This window comes from Euprymna scolopes, chromosome 12, assembly GCF_053919585.1.
Source record: "Euprymna scolopes isolate OS-2025 chromosome 12, ASM5391958v1, whole genome shotgun sequence".
Lineage (NCBI taxonomy): Eukaryota > Metazoa > Mollusca > Cephalopoda > Sepiida > Sepiolidae > Euprymna > Euprymna scolopes.
The window spans coordinates 58,014,858-58,020,857 of record NC_136493.1 but is presented as its reverse complement, the minus strand read 5'-3'; positions in this window follow the sequence as shown (position 1 = coordinate 58,020,857).

Here is a 6,000-nt window from a genome sequence, read left to right as displayed (position 1 = left end):
CCTTAATGGTAGAATCAAATCAAGGTATGGAGAACAATATGAACTCGGATGGTTCTGCATACAAGAAACCCAGAGTAATGATGAATGAATCTCTTTTTGAGTTAATAAAAAGGCTTATTGGGCAAAATGTACCTGCAACGGAAATTATGCAGATGACAGGACAGAGCAAGTCTACTGTGTATAAAGCAGCTTTAAAGATAAGAGAAAATCCAGATTCCTCTTATTCTGAGAATTATGGAAAATCAGGGCGACCTACAACACAGCATCCTGACTTGGTAAACAAGGTTAAAAATATTATTAATGAAGACCAGTCGTTAACTCAAAAAGGGATTCAAACAAAGTTTGAAGAAAAATTTGGATTTACCCCGAATCAAACCTCCGTTTGCAGACTTATGAAGGAAGCGGGGCTAACAAGAAAAAGGCTGAAGTGGAAGGCAGCTGTCGTTAACACGAATAATCACCGTGAAAAAATGAGAGAATACGCCAGGGCTTTTGTGGGATATCGAAACCGCGAAGTTTTCTTTCTGGATGAAACAGGCTTTAATTTGCACACATCCAAAAATTATGGATATTCGCAAATTGGATTAAGCCCAGATTCTTATGTGCCCCCTTCTAAAGGACAAAACCTATCAGCCTGTTGTATTATTTCACAGTTCAGATTATCCTATTACAAACTGATTGATGGATCGTTTAATGGGGAGAGGTTTCTTGAGTTTCTCGTCGGGGCTGTTAATGAGGGTGTTTTAAGGAGAAATGTAGTCTTAGTAATTGATAACGCCCCAATCCACAAGACAATTGTTGTTAAAGAGTGTTTAGAATCTCACCAGATTGAAGTTGTATATCTTCCGCTAGAGCCCGACCTTAACCCTATAGAAATTTTTTTTAGTATGGTCAAGTCTAGATACTCGGCCTTAAGACCTCGTGCTGTTACTGGGGAAGAATTAAAAATTAATGTTGGTAATGTTTTGGAAAACTTAAATGGGGAGGATGTGCAAATTTTTGAAAATCTCATAAGAAAAATGTGGGACCTAATCTACCAAGTAATAACAGGTGTGTAATAAATGAAATTATAAAGTCTCTTGATTTTTCAATAAAGTCTCTTGGTTTTTGAATAAAGTCTTTATATTTTTGAATAAAGTCTCTTGGTTTTTGAATAAAGTCTCTTGATTTTTTAATAACCCTGTATATATATATATATATATATATATATATATATATATATATATATATATATATATATATTGTTGTGGAGACGCCTACTAATTAGCATACGTGGGTTAAAAGATATAGATAAAGGTATCAAGTCATCACGACCGGGGAGCTGTGTTCGACGCCGGATAGGCACGACGCATGTGCCGGTTGCACCATGAAAGAATTTAACACGCCCACTGACGGACAGTCTTCCATCTGCAGTACAATTGCACCTTTGTAAATATGTATTATCTTTTCGTCTTAATATATTTGTTTTACCTTTACTTTCTGCATTCGTGTTATTATTGATACAGACACAACATATATATATATATATATATATATATATATATATATATATATATATATACTAGCTGTACCCTGCCACGCGTTGCTGTGGCTCAAATTGGCGCAATGGAAAAAGTTCCAAAATGAGGAAAAGCATGTTTCTTATAGGTTTAAATTTCCATTTTGCATGGGTACAGTTTGTGTTGTTCCATTTTCTTAGCTGATATAGAGATTTTCCGGTTTGGTGACTCTTGAATATGTAACATAAATTGTCCATGTGAAAAAACAGTTAGTGTGTAACTGTAAGGCCCACAATTGTAAAGATTGTTCCCTGTGCTTTGTTGATGGTTATTGCAAATGACAATAAAATTGGAAAGTGCAATTTGCTAAAGTGTAATGATTTATCTGGTGGAATCATAGGAATGCATGGAATGAAGATATATTCATCTGTGAAAGGTCCTGTTAAGATTGCTGTTTCTATGATATTATTTGTTATTTTTTTTTACTGCAAGCTATGTGCCATTGCAAAGCTTGGATTGGTTTATATTTCACAACATGATTATTAGTACACCAAATTTCAGTTACAATACAAGCGGTGGCATCCCTGGCAAATATAACTGTTGGATAATTAACCACTTTATCTGCTTTCACAACAGTGTCGATGGATTTGTATTTGACTACCTCACTTGGAATTTTACATTGAATAATAGCGTTAAGTTCATGGGCATCTTTGTATTGACCTGCAAGAATAGCTCATTCACTCAGTCAAATGGAATTCTTATATTTTGAATATCTGCAAAAACCTTTTAAACTAACTATTCTTTTGATGAAATAAAATTACAGAAATTACAGAAGTTAAAAGTCAAAGAATTTTGCCCTTAACTCTGATCAGCTGGCACTTTTTCGTACCCAATTTCCCACAAGTGATGCAAAAGTTTTGGTGCGGATCGAACAGTCTGCAACTGTACGTGCATATTTTGAGTTAAGTTTGATGTCTTCACATTGAACAAAAAAGTAGAGTATTTGAGGCAAGCATTTATTTCATCTGCTGGTGTTGATTGAAGCATAACAGGTAACATTTGTCTGACATCTCTTGCAAGCAATATTACTGCATTCCCAAATGGTCTGAAATTGCCACGCAAATCTTGCAAGTATCGATCTAGAGCCTCAAGTGATTTTTTGCGTACCATTGTGCATTCATCCTAAACAATAAGTTTGCATTTTTGCAATATTTTCCCCCGTATTGGATGTTTTGGATTTGTCGAAGATGAGATTTTTGAAAAGTTGAATGTTTTAAAGTAGAATAAATAATTCTTCTACTTGGCAGCAAGGTCGCAGGTATTCCTCATGCAGCAAGGGCTAAGGCTATGTAATTTTGTTACCAAATGGCTGCCAAAATCAATTTAATTACAAAGGTTTTACCAGCTACTTCTGGTGCTGTTCAAGGTAGCAGTAATTTCCAAATAACTTCTATTCTCACAGTCAGTAAATAGGATTTATCCATGTTTTGACAATGCCTTATTCACTGTAATTAATTTAGGAGACTAAAATAGGATGAGGGATTAGAGATGGACAGATAGAGAGGAAGATATATAGATAGAAAAGAGACAGTGAGAGGAAAATAGAGAAAGAGGAGATAGAGATAAAGTGATTGATAGATAAACAGAGAGAGAGGTGGAGTGTTAGAAACAGAGAGGGATGAAACAGAGGAAAGGAGAGAGATAGAGGGAGTTAGAGAGAGAAAGGGGCTCAAAGAGAGATGGAGAGGGTGATATAGAGAAAAAGATAGATTGAGAGAGGGAAAGGGAGAGATGGATAGAGAGAGATATTGAGAGAGGGGGAGAGAAACAGAAGGTGAACTACACTTCACCGTTTTTTCCTCGTTCAGTAGAGAAGAAATCTTTCGAGACTGAGGTAATTTTTTTGTTTTGTTATTATCCAGAGTACCCCTTTTTTTTGGGGGGGGGCTAGATTTTCCTCGCATTAGAAACCGACCGGGTTATCTGTACTTTCACTTAACAAATTAATAAAAGAAAAACATATTGTAAAATTTGAATTTAACAGGAAAATACTATTTTAAAAAATAGCACGGTAACATAAGTGCATAAGTGCCACTTTAGGTACTCCTTGGGCGTTGAGTTCCATGGCGACCAGCATAATTATTTAATGGTCGCTCCCTTAGCCCCCCCCTCCCAGTCAAGGCTAATGCATGCGCATGTAACATTTTTTTTATTTACTGACGTTGGCTTAGTAACTAAACGATTTATTGATAATTTCGTAACCCTTAAACGCATGCCGGAAGATTTAAATTGGTTCATTATTGTTGTAATGAAAAAAAAAGTTTCATTCAACACAAAACCAAAAACACATATTAATGATAAATGATTTATTATTCTATTCATTGAAATTTAATTTTTAAATTAAAAATTAAAAAAAAAAAGTTAATAAAAAATAGTTGCTTATGTGCGCATAAACAACTTGTTTTTTTTTAGATTAGGTCCACCTTATAATCACCCCCTTTCCCAACCTCCTCATATTAAGAACAGCTTCCGGAATAAACACCACTTTTGGAGGGGGGGCTATTTGCAAAATTTAACTGATATTTTTTGTCAGCATACCCACCCGAAAATACTATTAAAAAAAAAAGGAGGGGTTCAGTGCCCGTGGCAGGGAAGTAGATTTATTTATCAATAAAAGTTGCGGAGAAGTAAATTTATTTATCAATAAAAGTCATTTAAAAAAGAAAATTGTGGAGGTGGACCTAAATGTTTTGTTTTTGCACTATTCAACAATTTGTTCATCTGCGCATGTAAATAAAAAAAATATTTGTAAAAGTGAGAAGTTATTAGTAAAGGATTTAGTTTTTTTTTTAAATTTATTTATTTTTTTTTTTACATTAGATCCACCTCCACAAATGTTAAGAACGGCTTTCAGAATAAACACCCCCAAGCTCTCCATGTTAACAACGGATTTCGGAATAAACACCATTGGGGGGGTATTTAAAAAAAAGTCGATAAAAGTCGTCATTTAAAAAGAAATTTAAAATCAAATGTTTGTAAAAAGTGAGAAATTATTAATAAATTTTTAGTAACATTTTTCGGTGCTAATACAGAGAGTGATCTGCGCTATTTTTTAAATCGTGTTTTTTTTAATCAATTGCAAGGTTAAAGTACAGAATAGGTACAAAACACCCTCCCCCCATGTTAAGAATGGCTTTTTAAATAAGAACGTTATTATTTCAGCATGGATCACTCTCTGCATGAGTACCCATTTTTCTTTTAATATTCATAAAAAGTAAAACTTTTTTCAAAATAAATAAATAAATAAATGTTTGTAAATGTGACAGATAATCGTTTAGTTACGGCAACGTCAGTAAATAAAATATGTTACGCGCGGTGTGAGGTGGGAGACTAAGGGAGCGACTATTATTTTTTTCTACTGGTCGCCATGGAATTCAACGCCCAAGGAGTAACAAAATTTAATTTTTTGTGTCAAATAAATAAATTTCAAGCAATTTTTGCAATAAATAATAGATAGCAACTTCGTTAATTTTACGACTCGCCCCAGCATATTATAAACACCCTAACTTCCGCATGTTAAGAGTGGCTTTCGAGGTTTATGGAAGGGCGGTTTTTTTTGTTTTTTAACATGGGGGGGTAGGGTGTTTATAATACGTTGAGGCATGTCGTAAAAATGAAACAGTTTAGAAAAAGTTAAAACAAACTTTTTTATGTAAACAATGCCGTGAAAATAAACTAAACTAAACAATTAAAAGTTTCATGAGTGAAGCCATAACATAAATAAAATTTAAAAACATAAGTACATAAATGAATTTAAAGTTTTAAAATATGGGATTATTTTTTTTTTTGTGTGTGTGTGTGTGTGTGTGTGTGTGTGTGTGTGTGTGTGTGTGCTAATGCAGAGAGTGATCCGCGCTATTTTTTAAAAATCGTTTTCCACGTTTAAAGTTTTATGATATGTTTTTATTCAATTGTAAGATTAAAGTACAGAATAGGTACAAAACACCCTCCCTTCCCCATGTTAAGAATGGCTTTTTAAATAATAACATTATTATTTCAGCATCTCTCTGCACGAGTAATTTTTTTTTTTTTTTTTACTTATCGAGTTAACAGAAAATGAAATCATTCGTCAATTCGTGGCTGTGAAGTTCAGTTTTATCAACAGAACAGATTCGCAGTAAAAAACATATATTTATTTTATTTAATATTTTAATTTTAATAAATCGCGAGGTAAATTTATTTCAATAACATAAAAACATACCTCGACTCTAAAGATGGGTTGTCTGAAAATTTCAAATAAACTGGTAACTTAGAAATAGGGTTTTATTTGTTTAGAACAAACCAACTTTACATTTATATATATATATATATATATATATATATAGATTGTCTTACAATAATAAGGTTGAATAAATTGTAAGACAATATATATATTGTTTTACAATTTATTCAACCGTATTATTGTAAGACAATATATAAATATATATATATATATATATAT